At 35.8% G+C, this 19,024-nt stretch overlaps 1 long non-coding RNA gene across 1 annotated transcript in view; it reads left to right on the forward strand.

Moving 5' to 3' along the window:
- The window catches only part of LOC105090684 (uncharacterized), a 64,652-nt gene that overhangs the window by 26,441 nt on the left and 19,187 nt on the right, over positions 1 to 19,024 (forward strand). Inside the window, exon 7 of the long non-coding RNA XR_010379470.1 lies at positions 11,786 to 11,898. This is a non-coding gene — a long non-coding RNA (uncharacterized LOC105090684). The remainder of the gene's footprint in view (positions 1 to 11,785; positions 11,899 to 19,024) is intronic.

A 19,024-nucleotide genomic window follows, 5' to 3' on the forward strand; every position in this document is an offset into this window, starting at 1 on the left:
TGTACAATTTGTTATAGCAACATGGTAAGGATACAAAGCCTTTCTAAAATCAGCATAAGGGAAAGAAAGACACAGGTGGAGTCTGGAGGAGTCCCTCTGCAGGCTTCCTTATGCTCTCTTCCTCCCGTGAACAGTCACACAGCATCCCTGGACAATAAAAATGCAACAAGACATGTGCAATGTTTCTGCCAGGGGAGCCTGTTAGAGACTCAGCAACTAAGGCTTTTGTTGTGGATTGGTCACGTAGACACTTTTTGCTTAGCATGTACCAAAAGTCCAGACTTTTCCAGAAGGAGAGTAGGTATTCAACATGATCCACATTATTTATACTAGCAATCTCGACCCAGTGAGCCACCCTTATCAGTTAGGGAAAGTTTTCTGTCAGTGTAGGGAACTGTTTAGCAGTAAAGTTTCCAGGTGCTAGCCAAGGGCCAACCTTGCAAGCAGTCCTTTCTGAGGAAAGTAGTTTCAGGCCTGCTATGGTCACTCTTTTCTGTGTACATGGGTTGAATGCATAATAATAGATCAAAATTAGAGCATTCTATAGTCACATTCAGACTCTGCTTGAGGGAACAAGTGGGCCACTTTGATAAGAGTGAGTTTAAATATATGATTTCTGTTCTGTTTGGGGCATTTAAAAAAATTTGGGTGGCCTTTTAGGTTATGTTAAAGAGTGACCTAAACTTATCTGTAAAGTATTTTTAACAAAATCTTTCATATATTGGCAATTTTTTCCTCCTTATACTGTTGCAAATAGTTAACTGAGAGAAGTGTGTTAATTTAAAAATTTGGGTGTCATTTCTTCCCCACATGTTAATTTGGAAATCGATATTCAAGGAACTATTCTTTAAGAAAGAAGCCCAAGGGAATATTAAAGTTTTGTTCAACAGATTCACGTGAATTTAATTAGAAAACTGAAAGTTAAAGTAACAGGCTTCTCCATTTGACAAGATTTAAAAACAGATTGATTGTGTTATCTGAACATAATTCTATTCAGGTAATACTATTTTTCTCCCTTTTTAGAAATTGAAGGAATTTCTCTGTCTCATTGATGCATTTTCCTGCATCAAAGTAAAAAAATGTTGAAATCTATACACTAAAATGTTCACATTAGTTATCTTTTGAGACAGGTTTACATAAGTAATATTTCTTCTGGGGTGTGTTGGTTTCTTTGATATTTTTTTTCCTTAATGAAAATACACTGTGTTGGAAAAAAGATGTTAATAATTTAGTTAGTCAGTAGGTTAACAGTGAGAGATTGATACTGTTCTGACACTAGTTCTCTGACACCACCTGGCTGTTTTGCAATTCGTTTCAATTCTGATGCTAACTACCCTGAGTTAATGCCAGATATCACAAGTTAAGGGCAACGTCCTCCTAAAGACTGCCTTCCCTTCAGTAAGTCTTAGGGCAACCCATACTTCTGAGCAGGTGGCTAAATTCAGGGATACCTGTCACCATCTCAGGTTTGTTAATCTGCTAGAATAATTGCCAGAACTTCCTGAAAGTGCTATACTTACAATTACAGTTTTATCATAAAGTATACAACTCAGGAGCAGTCAAATGAAAGAGACAAAGGACAAAGCCTGGGAGGATCCTGGATAAAGTTTCCATGCGCCCTCCCTTTGAACTCAGGACATGCCACCTTCCTGACATATCAAAGTGTTCACCAATCAGGAAACTCCTTGAGCTCTGGGTTTCTAGAGTTTTATTGGGGTTTTACCATTGGCCACTTGGTTAATTTCAATCTCCAGCCCCTCTCCTCTCTCTGGAGGTCTGGAGGGTAGGGCTGAAAGGTCTAACTTTCTGTTAATGTGCTTAGTCTTTCTGGCACAGCCTTCCCCTCTTTGCCCATCTTCAGTCATGTTAGCATAAAGTCAGGTGTGGTCAAAAGAGACTTCTTGTGAATAACAAAACAATACTCCGAATACTCAGGCTTCTTGGAGATCTGTGCTACCAGCAGGGGTAAAGACCAGAAATATTATATTATACATTTTTATATTTTATCTCTAGTTTTGTAAAGTTTTTGTTATGAGGAACACAAATGATAGAACCAATGAGGGGATCATAGTTTGCAAGACTACAGGGGATAGTGAGCAGTAAGGGAGATTTTACTGGGAACCCACCAAAGGAACTGGTGAGTGGCTATTCCTCTCTGGAATGGGAACTAGAATGCCACCAGGAAATGGAGGAATCCATAGAAATTCTCTGTGGTTGGTTTTTTTTTTTTTTTTTTTTTTGGCCATGTTTGCTCTACATTCCTGCTCTATCATTACCTTACCTCTGAATGTTTTGCTCTCTCCTTTGACCTTCTGTGTCCTCTGCATTAGAGCTTGTGCTTTCTCATGAATCCTTAGAGATCCAGTTCTAGTTCTCACTTGGTTATGTTTATTTTTAAATTGAAGTATAGTTGGTTTACAATGTTGTGTTAATTTCTGGTGTACAGCATAGTGATTCAGTTATACATATATATTCTTTTTCATTATAGGCTATTACAAGATACTGAATATAGTTACCTGTGCTATACAGTAGGACCTTGTTGTTTAACTATTTTGTATATAGTAGTTATTATCTGCAAATCCCAAACTCCCAATTTATCCCTCCACCCTCCCCTTTTCCTCTGGTAACCATAAGTTTGTTTTCTATGTCTGTGAATCTGTTTCTGTTTTGTAAATAAGTTCATTTGTCTTTTTTTTTAGATTCCACATATAAGTGATACCATATGGAATTTTCTTTCTCTTTCTGGCTTGCTTTACTTAGAGTGATGATCTCTAGGTCCATCCATATTGCTGCAAATGGCATTATTTTATTCTTTTTTATGGCTGAGTAGTATTCCATTGTATATTATATATACCACATCTTTATCCAGTCATCTGTCATTGGACATTTAGGCTGCTTCCATGTTGTGGCTATTGTAAATAGTGCTGCTATGAACATTGGGGTGCGTGTATCTTTTTGAATTAGAGTGCTTATGAATTGTCAGCCTGTCATCCTGACTGGCTCTTTCCTATGCTTATCAGCTAGGGGTTGGGGATTAAGAGTAGTAGTCTTCTGAGTCATTTATTAGAAGGCAGACACATTTCCCTTAGTAGTTATTTTAGACATTAAAATGTTTCTTTAAAGATTGCTTAAATTATTAGGGATATTAAGGGTATCAGTCCTTTTCCTAATATCAAAAGCAAAATTCTTAATATAAAAGATTGGAAAATGTCATGATGTAAAATTTGACTTTGTATTTTTTTTGAATGTTTGGCTTTGGATTTACTTTTAGAAAGGAATTCTAAATCTCAAGACTAAATCAATATATTTGCTTATGTATTTTTTTCTTATTCTGACAAAATCTTTAAATCCTTAATTAATCTTTTTTTAAATGAAAAGGATTTACTTTTTTCTCTCTCCCAGTTGTTTGATTATTCCATTTGTTAATCCATTCTTTGCTCACTGATCTGTAAACACACACTTATCTTTCTGTCTTCAAACATAGAAGCCAGAAAATAAGATTCATAAATGTAGCTACATAAAATACTTCATGTCAAAAGGACTGTAAATGAAGTCAAAAGAAAATGAGAAATTTGGGGAAATATTTGCAATGTATATTACATAGTGCTAATCTCCATTAATATATAAAAAGCTTCTAAATAAAGTCAAAAGACCATAGTTTAAAATGAGCCATGGGCACAGATAGAGACAGTTCACAGAAAAACAAATGACATTAAACCTATGAAAGAATGCTCAAGCTCATTTTATAAGAGAAATGCAAAATAAAACTACAGAAAGTTAATATTTGAGAACTCTTTCTGAAGGACTGTGGGAAAACCAGCATTTATAGAATACTTGTTAAGAGTATAAAATAGTGTAATACTTATGGAGGGCACTTTGGAGATATTTATCAAAATTATACGTGCCTTTATTCTTTGATCTAATGATCCTATATATCTGCACATGTGAAACAAATTGCATATGTAACACTGCTGACTTTTACAATAGCAAAGTTTAGAAGCATCCCAGGGGCCCATCAGTGTTGGACTGGATAAACTGGTACATCACACAATGGAATACTAGGTTGCTGTAAAAATGCATGAGGAAGCAGTCTCTGCAATAATATATCATTAAGTAAAAAAGTGTAATGTACATGTTCACTTATGTTAAAAAAGATAACACTGAGATTGTATAAAAGTGGTTACCTATAGGTGCTGGGGGAACAGGGCATGTGTAACCAGGAATGAGAGCAAGTATTTTCTATATATCATTTTTTGGGGGGAGGGTAGCAGAATTGATATGTTTGGAAGGTTCTGGTGACAAGATACACCTTTAATTTTTACTGTAATGTTTCATATGTTTATGTATATTTCTGAGGTGTATTGTGTTCACTGATCTGTTGATTTCTTTTACATACTGGTCTTTAAGTTTTAATAAGAGGTTTTCTTTTTTAAAATAACTGTAGCTATGCTCACTCATTTATTCCTTTTGATTAGCTTTTTATTCAACTTGTGTACATTAAATGCTTCCTGTACCATGGATACTGTACATATAGTTATACATGCAAAATTTTCTAGGTTTTCTCAGGGAGATCAATAAGCTAGGGGAAGTATAATAGAGTTAAGCACAGGGTACTTGAAAGAAAGTTAACTAACAGTATGGGTGATATGAAGCCAAGATAGTAAGGGAGAGGAGAACTTTGCAATATTGGATCTCAGGGGAATTTAATCACCATAGTGGTACCTAAGGCAGAACCCCTCTTAAGGGCCAAGTAACCCAGCTAACATCGATAGATCTTGTTCCCTGAAGAACTTTTGATATTGTTACAGTGGACTTACCACCGTGTGTGTGTGTGTGTGTGTGTATGTATTTACACCAAATAATATTTTGGGAGTTTAAATTCCAATTAATAGAGGTTCCAAGGGACCTGCTTTTGTCCATTTAGTTCTTGCTAAGATTATTTTAATTCTTGGTCAAGAATCATCAGTCATAAATGTAGTCTTTTTCATGATGCCACTAGATAAAAATTTGTCCATTTTTATTTCATATTAAATTGTTGATCATCATCCATTCCTTTCTCATGGAATCATGATACCTTGACAGCCTGGCATAATTTCTAGTTTATTTTCACTTTGTAGAAACTTAAAAATCTGTTGAAGTAATGTTAAGTGTCTGACTTAGGTTCTACTTGGGTGGTTCCTTTGACCCAGAATGTTCCCTCTGATATTAGATCAAATACAGTGGTCCCAAGGGGTCAGTATATCTTGTAGTAATTTTAGTGACTGATATAATTGGTATTTGGTACATTTGGCCTGATTATTTTCTAGTTAAGAGATTACATGATATGTCTGTCAGTACCTGGGATTGAACAATTGGCATGTATTATATAAGCATTGCACCCTGGGTCTGAAATTACATTATAATGTAGGATATAGACATACCTACTTTCAACAGGTTGTATGAACCTCTTAAAATCAATGAACTTCTACCAGAGTCATGGAGCTCAAAGGTATATTTAGAATTTGTAGGAGTCTGCTAAGCATTAACACTTAGGACTCAGGTTTGGTTGGAATAATGTCAGGTGGCCTGCCACCTTGCATTGGTGTATTTTCCTATAACCCCTGGTTGATTGGTAGCCTAGTGGCAATTCGGTTGCTGCTGCTGCTGCTGTGTAAGCTCTTTGCTGATATGTATGAGGATTTGTGCCTTTGTAGACCAAGGATTTTTGTGCTTTTAAGATGCTATGATTCCATCTCTTAAAACTGCCTGGCACTTAGTAGGTGCTCAGTAAATGTTGACTAAACATTCATATGGCTATAATACAGTACTAATATAATGGATGTATACAGTACCATATGTGTCATCCCCTAAATGCAAACAATGTGTTACACATTCATTTATATTTTTGTGTATCTTGTACAGTTATTTTGGGTACTTGAACTAGTAATTCTATATGATAATTTATGAGTAAGAGAGTATGCACATTTTAGTAATTTGACTTATTAAGTTGCTAGATTGCCCTTTGAAAGTGTCCCAGTTTTACTGTCGCTCACAGATTATAGTAGTTTTTTTCAAAAAACAATATATGCAAATAGTAAATAGTTCAATTTGTACTAAAGTTGATATAGTTAAGTTTCCTTTCCACCCCTGGTTTCCTAGTCCTCAATCTTCCTTCTTCCCATATACAAATACTGTTACTAATTTTATGTGTAACCTTTCAGAGACAGTCTCTGCATGTATAAGTTGATAGTCTTGTTATAAAGTCAGCATATTTTAGACACAATAGCCTGGTAAAAACAGATAAATCTGTAGACCAATCTCTTGATAGTGATACACAGTTGACCCTTGAACAACAGAGGTTTGAGCTGCCAGGTCCCACTTACACACAAGTATTCATTTTTTCGATATATACATGTTATAATACTACACGGTCCCTTGGTTGAATCCATTAATGCAGAACCCCAGGTGTGGAGGGCTGACTATAATTTGTGCGTGGATTTTTCACTGTGTGTGGAGTCGGTGCCCCTAACCCTAGTGTTGTTCGAGGGTCAACTGTACAAGCAAATAGTCTAAATATAAACTTGGTGAGAAGAATCCAGGAATAATTCATGACTAGTCCACAAACAAGTAGTGTTTATGACGGCCATACAGGGAAAGTTCAATTTTAGGAAATCTGTTGTTATCTGAATATAATTTACCACATGGTAGGTTAAAGGAAAAAAAAAAAAACCATCACATGAGAAGCTAAGTTAAACTTCTTTTTAGGATTTTTATCATTTAACCCAAATCATTGATCCATTTGGGTCTTATTTTGATGTTAGTAGTCGTATAATGATCTCACATTCTATTTTAAAGTGCTAGCCAGTTATCCAAGACTATTGAAAATCCATCTTTTGCTCACTCACTTAAAAATTACATCTGTCAAATACTAAATTCTCATAATTTATTTGGATCTGCTTCTGGACTCACTGCTTTGTGAGTCCATTAACTATCTTTTATGTGACAAAAGAATTATTTTGATTATGTAAGTATTCTAAATGTTATTTGCTGTGCCCACTTCCTGCCTGTCCATATTTAGATTCATTTATGTGATATCATTCCATATACCCTAAATTTCTTAGTTCTGCATAATAATATTTGTGTCAGTGACTGTTCATCATGGCTCTTGACTTTCCACAATTTACTATAGTAGTCCCCATCTTGAATTTTTTCATTATTCTATTTTGTGTCAATTCTACCCAGGGTTTTTGTTTTTCCCAGCTGCTATTACACATTTTTTTATGCCAGATATACTAAACAATGTCATATGGTCTATACATACATAGACTTTATAACAGGAAAATTTACATGTTAAAATTAACATGCAGGTGATTTTAATCAGAGTGCATGTAACATAACAGAAGAGATAAAGCAGAAACAGTATCACAGTGTTTCATGATCTGTGCTTTCTTGCATGCCTGTTGCTATACATTGCTTGTGTTTTCGGTTGAGGTAGTCTTATCAAAGTAATTTTTATGGAATGTTTCATCACTGTCATCTTCATAGAGTCCTCTGCCTTGCCATGAGTCTTTGCATTGCTTAAGCAGGACCCCTTGTCATACACAGGTCATTCAATTTTATGTTCTAAAAATCATCAATTTTGGCATTTAACATGTGACTCGGGACTACACATCAGACTGCTTGGCTCTTAGTTTGAAATGAAAATAGCATACCATATATTTAACATACCACAGTTTACCTTAAAGCTTTTTGATTGTTTCTGACAAATAGTGGTGCAGTGAAAACATGATATATATGAGTATTCCTATGTGATTCTATATGATGGTATCCTTGTAAAAGTTGGTAAAAATATGAACAGTTTTTATTAAAGTTCCTCCCAATTGCCCGTCCAGAAGTGTTTTAATATATACCACAGTGTTCTTATTTAACCACTTTATAGTTGCTTAAGTAATTTTCTTCAAAATATACAAGACTATAGGTTGTTTAACCTGTATTTTTGCAATATAACAAAACAGACTTCCCAAAATTTTCCTTGCACACCAGGGGTCTCAACAAGGATATTATAAACCTAATTCAGTTTCCTTTATTGAATTTGTATTAAGTCTAGTTTTTAGCACACAGAAAGATCAAAATCTGTAATAACCTATTTATAGAGTCAGATTTGTGGGGAGGTGGATGTCATCATTCTTTTCATTATTTTTTAAATAAACTTTTCATTTTTAGAACAGTTTTCAGTTTATATAGAAATTACAAAGAGTTCTCATATACCTCACACTCAGGTTCCCCTATGTTAACATTTTATATTACTGTGGTACATTTGTTATAGTCCCTCTTTCCTCAGTCCCTAGTAACCTCTAATCTTTCAGTCTCTGTGAATTTGCCTGTTACAGGTACCTCATCTAATTGGAGGAATACAATATTTGTCCCTTTGTATATGGTTTCTTTTACTTAGCATATTTTCAGGGTTCATCAGTGTTGCATGTACCAGAACTAATTTTTATGACCAATGATATTTCATTGTGTATGTATATATACATGTATCACACTTTGTTTATCCAGTTTGTTTATATGCAACATTTTTTATACCACATATATTAGTATATATTTGTTTATATACCCACTTTATTTATAAACTACCTTTTGTTGGTCTGCTATCTAATGGATAGCACTGCTGTACAACACATGTGATGTTTATGGTTAATTGTTTCTGCATTTTATTAAGCTAATTAAATTGGTCATAGTAAAATATACAATAGAGAATTATTTAACTCTTGCAATAAAACTCTTGAAATTGTCTCTGTAGTATTAAGATAAAACTTCAGTCTGTTGGAAGTTTGAGGCATCCATATTAGCACAGGCTATCCAAAAATTAACAAAAATATTTTCTTATTCTAGATGAGATATCTTTGGCATAACTGTCTATTTTCCTTGATTAAAATTAAACCATAACACTAATTGGGTAAATAGTTTTAAGTGATTTAAGAAATATTTTTCTTTTAGCTATAATTTTTAATATAGGTCAGTATGTTGTGTAGAATTGTTATTTGTTTCCTAAACATTTGTTCTTTCCTATTCCCTTCATATTTTCTGAGGACTTTCGGTCAATTTCTTCAGGGAGGAATAAGTTCCAATCTGTATCTGTCACTCAAAGAATTATTTTCTTTCTTCCATTACATAATGTATAAAAAAATTATAAAAGGCCTAGGGATTCCCTTTTAAAAAATGAAATTAAAAAGTATAACACAGTTAAAGAATATGCAGAACCACTCAGATTTTTGGTACATTTCTTTCTAGTATGTGTATGTATATTGATAATGTTTTGGGTTGGCTCTTAAGTTAACAAGAACATTTTCCTGTCTTTAAATATGAATGCAAACTAATCTCATTTGGATTGTGATTTTTATTTTTTTGGGGGGAGATCATGATTTTTTTAAGATAACATTTACCCCTTTTTTATACTTTAGAATTATTTTTTAAAAAATAAAATTTGAACATATCACTACAGTTAACATAGTTATGGAAACATCTTTGTGTGCGTATGTCCCTGATGATTTCTTATATTATAAACTTGTTAGAGACCCAATTATTATTTTTCTGTGCGAACAGACTTCTTGATTAGCTGATGGGAACAAAATCAAATGTAAAGTAGTTAGACCCACATTCAAGAAACAGATGTTGTCTGTATATCCCTATATCCTTTCATATTTAATTCAGTCTCACCTGTGACAAACAATCATCCAGTGTCCTGCTGTTATCCATCATTCGTTGCCTTCCTATTTCAGTCCTATATTATGAGAAAGCTCTGTTCCTTTCACTTTCACTAACTGATAACACTTTTAATGGTTGCAAGATTATTTTACCCTTTTAGTCTGTTTCCCTAGCATTTTTTACCAAATATAACAATTTATTCTCATTTAAATACCTCTTAATTATATCTTACTTATTTGTTCTATTCCAGACAGCAGTCTGTTTTATACAATATCCTTTTTCTTTCTTAATAGTCTTTTAATAACTATAGTTCACATTAACTGAGCACATAGTGAGTATTACACACTGTTCTGTGTGTGCATTGACTCAGTTTTAATGGTCAGGAAGTAAGTTCTAATATTATCCCTTATTTTTTCAGCTAAGGTAATTGAGGTCAGTAATACTCAGTAACATTGATCCCCAAATGTCACAGAGTGAGTCAAGCAGTTTTGCCCTAGAGTCTCTGTTCTGTAGGCTCTCTCATTATCTTTATCAATGATACTTTGGTTGGAGGTAAAAATGACGTCCTTTTCAATGTCCAGTGATAACTATTCCTAGGAGGATCAGGATCTCTTTTAAGATTTGCCTTTTTTTTTTTTCTATTTTTAAGTTTAAATGCTGGACCAGCAAAGTAGATACAATCTGAAATGTTTATAGGATAGGTGTGTTAGGATTAACTGGGGTGCCTTCTAATATTAGAACACCTGGATATGACCCTTAATCTCCACATCTGGTTTTCAAATATGGCAGACAAAATGAATCATACAGAAATGACCTTTAGTAAAAAGGCTGTTTCCTCCCAAGATTGGTTCATTGTAGAGATAGCCAAGCCTAGAATTGTTCTAATTGCTTCTATTTATATACTTATGTACTTAATAATCTTACCAACTCTGATGTTAGTATTGTTTTTATTATATTTCAAAGGCAGGTTATCAAACCAAGAGAAGTTCAAAACTCAGCCAAGAATGGCCAGACAGTAAATTGAGAACTCTGTTTTTGAACCCATGTCTTATGATGGAAGAGCCTAAGCTCTTAATTGCCCCAGGATACTACAGTGTTATCTTTGGACTTTCCTAATTACCCTTGACCTCACTGCTATTTTCTCTTGTGATGGCTCCATCTTAACAGCCTTATTATGCACATGTTTTTGCAACTTAACTACACTCCCTGGAAGCACTTTAGAGTAAGACCTGTTCCAAAGTACTCTATTGACTTCCCAAGTAGAGAACTGCCTTTCAGTTCCTTTACCTGGCTACCAGGACAGAGATTCCTGGGAGCCAACCTGCCATCAAGGCAACTGTTCTGCCCAGATATTTCTTTCCAGTTTCAGCTTTGGAAACTTGCCTTTCTACCTTCACGTCTTCAGCTTCTCTTTGACTTTCTGTCTCGTCCACTGAGTATTGTGAAGTTAAGTCAGGTGAGGAATCATTCCATTCCATTGTCTGTAATGTTGCTAGGAAGAAGGCTTTCTGTCAGAGGGAGAAAGCTTTATTTCTTTAAACTACAATAGAAGTTATAAACTATAGTGCATAGTCCAGTTGGTTGATTTTAAAGAAAACCCATTAACAACATAGCTTTACTGTGCCCAAACTGAGTATCTCTGTGTTCCTATTATTACCTACCATGGGCTTTGTGGATTTTCTCTGCCCCGCCATCGTCTGATAAGCAAATTATAATTGGTGTTAATATAATATATATTGTGCAGATAATCAAAGTGTGAATTAGAAAAAAACTTTAACAAGATCAGAATGCTTTTAAGTTACAGTTTGAAATTGAAGGCTCAGTTTGTGGCATTTTACATTCCAAAGGAAAGCTTTGAATTGTTTGGGATTCAGTTAACTCACATTTATTAAAGGAAGAGAAGCATGGCTAACTTTCACACATATGACAATTTCCCAGTATTTGCTTAGCAACAGATGATCCATATGCACTTTATATTCTTCTGTCAGGGATACATGTGCTTCCTCAGCAGTTAAACATTCAATTCAACTGAAGTGCAGTTAGCCTTTCCAACAGGATAATTTTTTCTAAATAAGTTTTTTTTTTTTTTTTTTAATAGGAAAGAAAACGGCTGTGAACAGAGGGAGAACTGTCTGTTCTTCAAAGATCCTTCTGTGGCAGTGATTGGGGCTACTAGTGCTCACTGCCTTGACAGAGACCTTCTTCAACAGGGTAGGAGGAGGATGGACTTTGGGTGTCAGACCTGTGTCTCCAGTGTTGACTTTTTGAAAATCAGACTTTACTCCTTTTCCAAGGACTCCTTTGGGATTCAGAAGCTTTCTTTCTATTTGTTGGCTCTTAGCCTTGACTTGGTCTTGAAGTTTCTGAATTTCTAACTCTCAAGTTTTTTTAGGTTGAAGTTAAATGCATTTAATTCACATACGTGTGAGTCACTTCACTTGTAATGTGCACAAGTCCTTAGACCAGGCATAGTTTTTACTTGGCAGCTTGACCCTAGTAAGAATAGCATCCCTGCATCAGGGCTGAAATAGCAAAGCAGAGTGAAAGATAGACCCAGATTACTGGACCCCAGATTCAGAAGCAACTAACATTTATTGGATAATTACTGTGTGTCAGGCACTGTTCATATATTAAAGCATTTAATACTGACAATAACCCTTTCCTTTAGGTGCTATGAATAGTATTATCTACATTTTATAGATGGGGAAATTGCAGCTTACACAGTGACTTGTCAAAGGTCACATAGCAAGTCATCTACAAAGCAGGGATTTGTACTCAGATGATCATAATGCAGGGTCTACACTCTTAACCTCTACATGCAAGGCCCCTCATATATTCCTGTTTTATTTCCCTTCCCCTAGCATGTGCAGCTATCATTCTTGCCACCTGTCATCATTTTGAGTCTAATACTCTTTAAAAAAAAAACAAACTTCCTTCTTGCTTCCACCTTCTTTAGTCCTTCGTATTCAGAGTTTAACCACCTGCCTGGAAAAGCTAGCAGGCTTATACAATAAATAAATCCTCATAAAATGCTTAGCAGAGCAGATGAGGGTGAGTGTGTAGGGTCATTTATCCTTCTTTTGGAATATAAATATGTTGGGGGAAGGGATCATGATCTCTGGGCATCATGGTCTCCTGGGATCTCAGGAGCATCAGTGACTCAGCTGTAGCTTGTGATGTGATACAAGATGCTTCTGTGCACTGGCTTTTTGGGGGTCTATGTCTAGAGCTAGACAACTGAAGGGCTTTCTGGAATCATTGAAGAATGAATTATGTGATCCTTGGTGCCTATATCCCTCCTTTCACCTGTCTTATTTTAAGACTTCTCCTTTTACCTTTTAAATGCTGGTTGTGTATGGTGGGCTTACTTGTTGAAGGCTTCTGGTTTTAGACTCTGGTTTATTCTCTGTGCCTTGTGTCCCTGTGAGGCTTAAACCCCAGGTGACTCTGCTCTAGTTTAGTAATAGCTTGGCAAATGAGGGTTCATGACATCAGGAATTTTGAGCTGACCTACTAAGAGGGTGAGCAGGATGATTTAGGAGCCCTTTGTAGGTTTCCTCCATTAATCTTTAGCCTTGTATCATATCACTAGTGATACCTCATTTCACAGTGTCTATGAATTAGTTGAGTCTGTCTTGGAAGTCACTTATTTCACTCTGGCCCCCAAGGAATGCCAGATATCAGGAACTGTAATCATTTAATTTACCCTGCTGCTGGATGCCTAATGTCCCCTCACACTAAACCATAAGGTAGCTTGAGGCAGAATCTGGGAGTTGTCTAGATCTAAGGAGCAGGGTAGTAGGATAGGGGCTCATTTGGCATCGTTAGACTTTCCCAGGTTAATGGGAGAGGAGCAGGGGACTATGATGGGTAATTGAGTGTGTAAGGTCTTAAATATTTTTTGTGTATTTCAACATGCCTGAAAGAATCTTACTGTCTGGTAAGTATAGGATATTTAAGGAACAAATATATAACTACAGAAATTAGACTGTAGGCCATCTGCTTCAGTAACTTGACTAGAAGAACTTCTTTGTTTCCATGTTTTTTTTTACACTTGATGATAAGATTAAGAGAAGTTAACCTACTGAAGTTTTAGTTGCTACTGGAACTATGTTTACTTAACATGGGAAGCGAGTATTCTTCAGACAAGATGAGAATTGCTCTACAGGACTGTGGGAATCCAATCCTCAACATTTGTCCCCCAGGAAATAGTACACCATGTAGACAAGGTCCTGAGTCCCCTAAGGGATATCCAGTCATATGTATTGGTGAAATTCCAGCTCTTCTTTGGGATGGGATGTCTTTAGCTTACCTGTACTTTTCACTAGCTTCTGCTTCTCAGGGCCAGAAGGCTGTCCAGACAGATGCTGCTATGCTGAACTCTTGGTTTTCACCTCAGGGACTCGCTGCCCTACTGCCTTTTAACTAAGTGCCATAGTTCAACACGTACTCTAGAGTTAGGAAGTCTTGGAGAAGACTCCAGAATAAAAGATTGAAGAAATCCCATGCCTTATGTTAGGATCAGAGCAGGTGGCAAAGGATATAGTGAGATGGTTTTTAACTAGAAGGATGGTTACAGGCATTGACCTCAAGAATAATCCAGGACAATTTGCAATGAAAAGAACAAAGATTACCGCTGCTTTGATCGGGAGGAGGAATGAGCCTGATGCCTTTTGTTTGGGGTATACTTAGCCCATAGAGCTTTGTGATGCCCAGACATTGATATAGGCAATCGTTGGTTGCAACCAGCCAAAATGGCCACTGCACAATGCATTTATTACTATGTACTGAATTATCATCCTTTGGATGAGGTGCTTTCTGTGCTAGTTTTTAAGCTTCCTTTGCGCTTCTTGGTTCACATCTCACCACCAACCGTGTATTAAGCAGTCAAAAGAGGAAAGATTTGGTTTATGTTAAGCTTTAAAAGTGACATACTGGGAGAGATAGGAATAAAATCAGATCCAGAATTGTCAGTTTTAGACTCCAGCACACAAAAAAAGGGCATTTTAAAGTGAAAAGCCTCTGGTTTCGTGCATGTGGGAACTACAAACTGGGCGGGCTTTTCCATAAGAAGAGGGGAATAAATATTTTTTACTGTGTCCTTGGAGTGTGGGTGGGATTCATGAATACACTTCCCTACTTCCCGGCTGTTTCAGTGATTTGAAGGAGTCCTGTGCAGTGGCACAGAAGATTTCTCATCGTTGGAAGTTAAGGTTAGTTCACTTTCGTTGCTCCCTCCCTACCTTGCTTGCACTACAGCATGTGAACTAGAAACACATCGATCTCCTTACCGTCTGTCCTAGACCCCATCCATTCAGAGGCCCTTTCTAGGAACTCATATTGTGAAGTGCCTCCCATTATGCACCCCAATACAAAGAAGAACTCAGAATTGCCTAATGGCAGCATTGGTCAGAGTGTCCCTGAAAGTGAACTAGGAGGCAAAACTTCAGATGAGAGTTTGCTGTCGTGGTCAACAAATATGCAGCCATCCTTTAGGTGGTGAAATTCTTTAATGCCTAGTTAGTAATAGTGCCTATCTTCAACATATTTGCTATCTGGAAAGATTCTAATGTAATTTTGTCAGTAGTGCCCTTACTCTGGGAATCATGTTGGCAATAAGAGTCTCCACCTGTTGGCTTTAAGGGCATTTTTTCTGCAGATGGAGGAGAAGCTGTTCTATAGTGCTAGCTAGAGCTTTTTGTCTTAGCTAGTTGGGATTCTTCTGAACACTGTGGTTCTCAACTTTATCTCCTCATGGGCTGGGTTGTATTTTCCTAGGTAATCTATAAATACTAGCCGTTAGTATTTGTTTCAAGCATTCTACTGCCTGGGGCATGTTACTTGAGTTTTCATTAAGTTAATGTTGTAGAGACAATTCCCTACGTTGGTAGTGCAGCTGAGCTTTCTTAGCAATTTTTTGAGAAATGCTTTTAAAATATTTTGGTTTTTTTTTTGAAAGAGAGTTGATGCCTAATTCCTTTTCTAGTTGTCCATCTCTTCCTCCTAAGTATTCTCCTGTAGACACTACTTTGTTGCATTATAGACAGCCACTGCTGGAGAATTGCTGTCCTAAGGATAAACATCTTAGACATGGTACTACTCTATTTTTCTAGTTTAATTGATTCTTCAGATGGGATTTAACACCCAATTGGCAGCTAAACTCAGCAAATCTTGCCATGCATGTAGTTTCTCTGTGGACAAATGAGCAAGAAAATCAAATATAATTGCATGGCCTTATCCTTTGGAAATCTCTGGTACAAAGCACTCTGTTTCAAAGTTAAGATCTAGGAAAATTTTAGTAAAATTTTGCTGCTTATTAAAAAACATTGAAATAGAGAAATGTGTTCCTTTCGAGTTGTTAAATGTTGTTTTGAAATTTACCTTTGAGCATCCCTGTGCTACAATCTGTGAAGAAGATATGATCAGCTTCAAGAGTGACGATCTCAGATTCTTTTCCATTTCAGCTTAATGATCTGAAAATATATATGTGTGTATGTATATATATAGCTTTGCTGTACACCTGAAACTAACATTGTTAATCAACTACACTTTAATAAAAAAAATTGTATCTTAAGGTCCTTTGATTCTAGGAACTGTATATTCATGCTTAAGTGTATGATAAACCAGTCATACTGTTTTTAGGTGCAGTGTTGATTTACCTAGTTTGGCTATTTCCATCTCATGAAAATAGGGAATTTGATCAAGTTGTTCAGTAAGGTCACAGGTTTGGTACCCATTTTTGAAATACTGAGCCGCTGATTGAAATTTGTAGTGCAATGATGTAGCTGTTCGCTATCGGATACCAATTTTCTGTGGGAAATTTGATCTTGTAATCAGGCACTTTGTGGTGGATAACATTGCAAGCATGGATAGCTGTGCTTTTCCATATTTGTGTCTTCACATTGTCGTGTTACTGTCATATAACTGTAACTTCAGTCAGCTACCTTTTATCTGTTGACACTGCCTAGAGGTTTGCAAATAACAGTACGAATGTATGGAGCTCCCTATTTGTCCAACTCTTGTTGCCCTTTTAGAGGTGACATTACATGCCAGTGTCTCAGGGTGTCTTCTAGTTGCGTTTCACTAGGGTTCCTTGATTCAATGCAAGGAACAATAAGGACAGTACAATAAGGCTTTTTAAAGAAAATTTGCTAGGTATTTTTAGGTGTCTGTATACTCTTGGGGGAGGTCATTTTTGTCTGAATATTTGGCGATGTTAAATGGGATCCCACTGCCCTTCATGTCTTTAACAAGTCTTAAATTTGGTGGTATTTTGGACAAAAAGACCAGTGTTGGAAACCAGCATGTCAGTAGTAAAAGCATTTGGTGGGGAAACATTTTTACATTAAATATATGTGATATATATGCTATTGGTCTTTTATGTTAAGCATTTTATAAACATATTTGATTTATTAGCATTATCATTTGCAAGTAATTTTACAACACTTCCTTCTCCCAGGTATTGATAGCAAGTGTTTATCCAGGCTTATTTCTAAATTTCAGATTTGGCATTGTTTCAGAGTTAGGTGACGTTTTGTACTAAATTTACCCTACACTTTATCACTGTTTAGCAGGTGATGAGTTCACATTCCAAGTTTGGTTCTGAAGGACCTTTAACAGGCCAAAGAATATATAGATAAATTTAGTCCTAAATATATGTGTCATTCCCTTGGCTCCAATAGTCTATGGCCATTGTTTCATTATTAATTCTACTGCCTGTTAAATCTATGGTAATAGTGTGGTTTTCATAGGTTGCAATATATTATTTCCAGATTTGTCACTAACTGTAGACATGTTGGAGCTAATCTGAAATTGTACCCAATTCGTACATGCATCATTACCATTTGGAACTTTAGATGGTTTGATAATCACGTGAATGTAGGCAATTAGTGTCATCAGCAGTGCAGTTTAATACCCTCTGTTAAATGGAATCAAATATTGATATTGGTGGAAATTTGGCGCCATCTTGTGGACACAAGGTAACTATTGTGATAGCTTTTGTGTCGTACCTCATTTGTCTACCCTGCAGCCTGGTGACGCCCTTTGGGAAATCAAAACATATCAGAAATGGCTGTCTAAATTTCAGTAACATGACCATCTGATTACTCCATTCTGAGTCATTAGTGACCATTCTGAATCACTAATATATTTCAGAATTGTTGTTGAGTGTCTTTTATTAGACATCTAAATAGTTGTAAAGAGTACTCTAATAGGATTTTAAGGTTCAATAATTTGTGGGGTTTGGTTGTTAAAGATATTAATAATTAATTAATACTGGTACCTTTAGTATGTTATTCATCCATTTACAGCATACCTCTAAATTTTGTACATTTCTGTGGACAATAAGCAATGGTTGTGGAAATTCACTGGTACTTATTTTCCACAGCTTGTATTAGTGGTATTGGTTCTTTATTTCCCTTCAGGGATTATTACTCTCCATGCGATACTCCAGGGATAATAAGACAACAATAACATTGTAAGGTTCCTGAGGGCATTGTGATTCTCAACTATTGTAGGTGTGTGTGTGTATATATATATATATTCTGTAGTGTGATTTTCTTGTTTATTGAGATATGTAAAGTAGTAGTCTTGCCAATTATTGTAGGCCCTCCATAACGTAATAGGAGTGAGGTTTTCACTCACAAAACTCCAACAAAAGTTCATCTAGATTTTGCATAGTTTAGTGGACAAAGAGGAAACGTAATGGTAACCATGTGTTAATTTTGGATATGTTAGGTTCATCACTCTCATCGGAAATTTGATCATACAAAACTTTCAGTAACATTACAATCTGATAGTACTAAAGAGCCAAACATATTTTAGTCTTGATAAAAGCTGTTTTTTTCCTTCTTATATTATATCTGCACATTTGCTGAGGTGTGTGACATTTTTTAAGTAGGTCAGTATAATTATTATGTATATTAACAGTGGCTGTTTTCCTGTAATTTTAGGTGTCTTGCACCCAAGTTTCTGGAGATTTTTGTCTGTTATTAGGAAGTCTTTCAAGGTTTGTTGCTGCCTGGTGAACACAAACAATGTTTTTCCCCCAAGATACTAGTACCAAATTAGTTCACAATGTGTCACCCTTTTGAATGATATTGCATTGCTTACATTACAAATATGGTTCTGATAGAGAGTACAATAATCTGACGACTGTGTAGTGAGCCAAAAATACACTTGAGGAATTTCAAGGGTGTATGTTTCATTTCTTGACTTTGTCCAATTACAGGTGCTGGCACATGAAGTTTGACATTGGTGTTTGTGTGCAGTATAGTGTAGTGCTGATGTACAATTGGTTTAATTTGATATCCCTACTTATTAGCTTTGTCGTTCTGCT

This window comes from Camelus dromedarius, chromosome X (genome assembly GCF_036321535.1).
Source record: "Camelus dromedarius isolate mCamDro1 chromosome X, mCamDro1.pat, whole genome shotgun sequence".
In the NCBI taxonomy this organism is placed as follows: Eukaryota; Metazoa; Chordata; class Mammalia; order Artiodactyla; family Camelidae; genus Camelus; species Camelus dromedarius.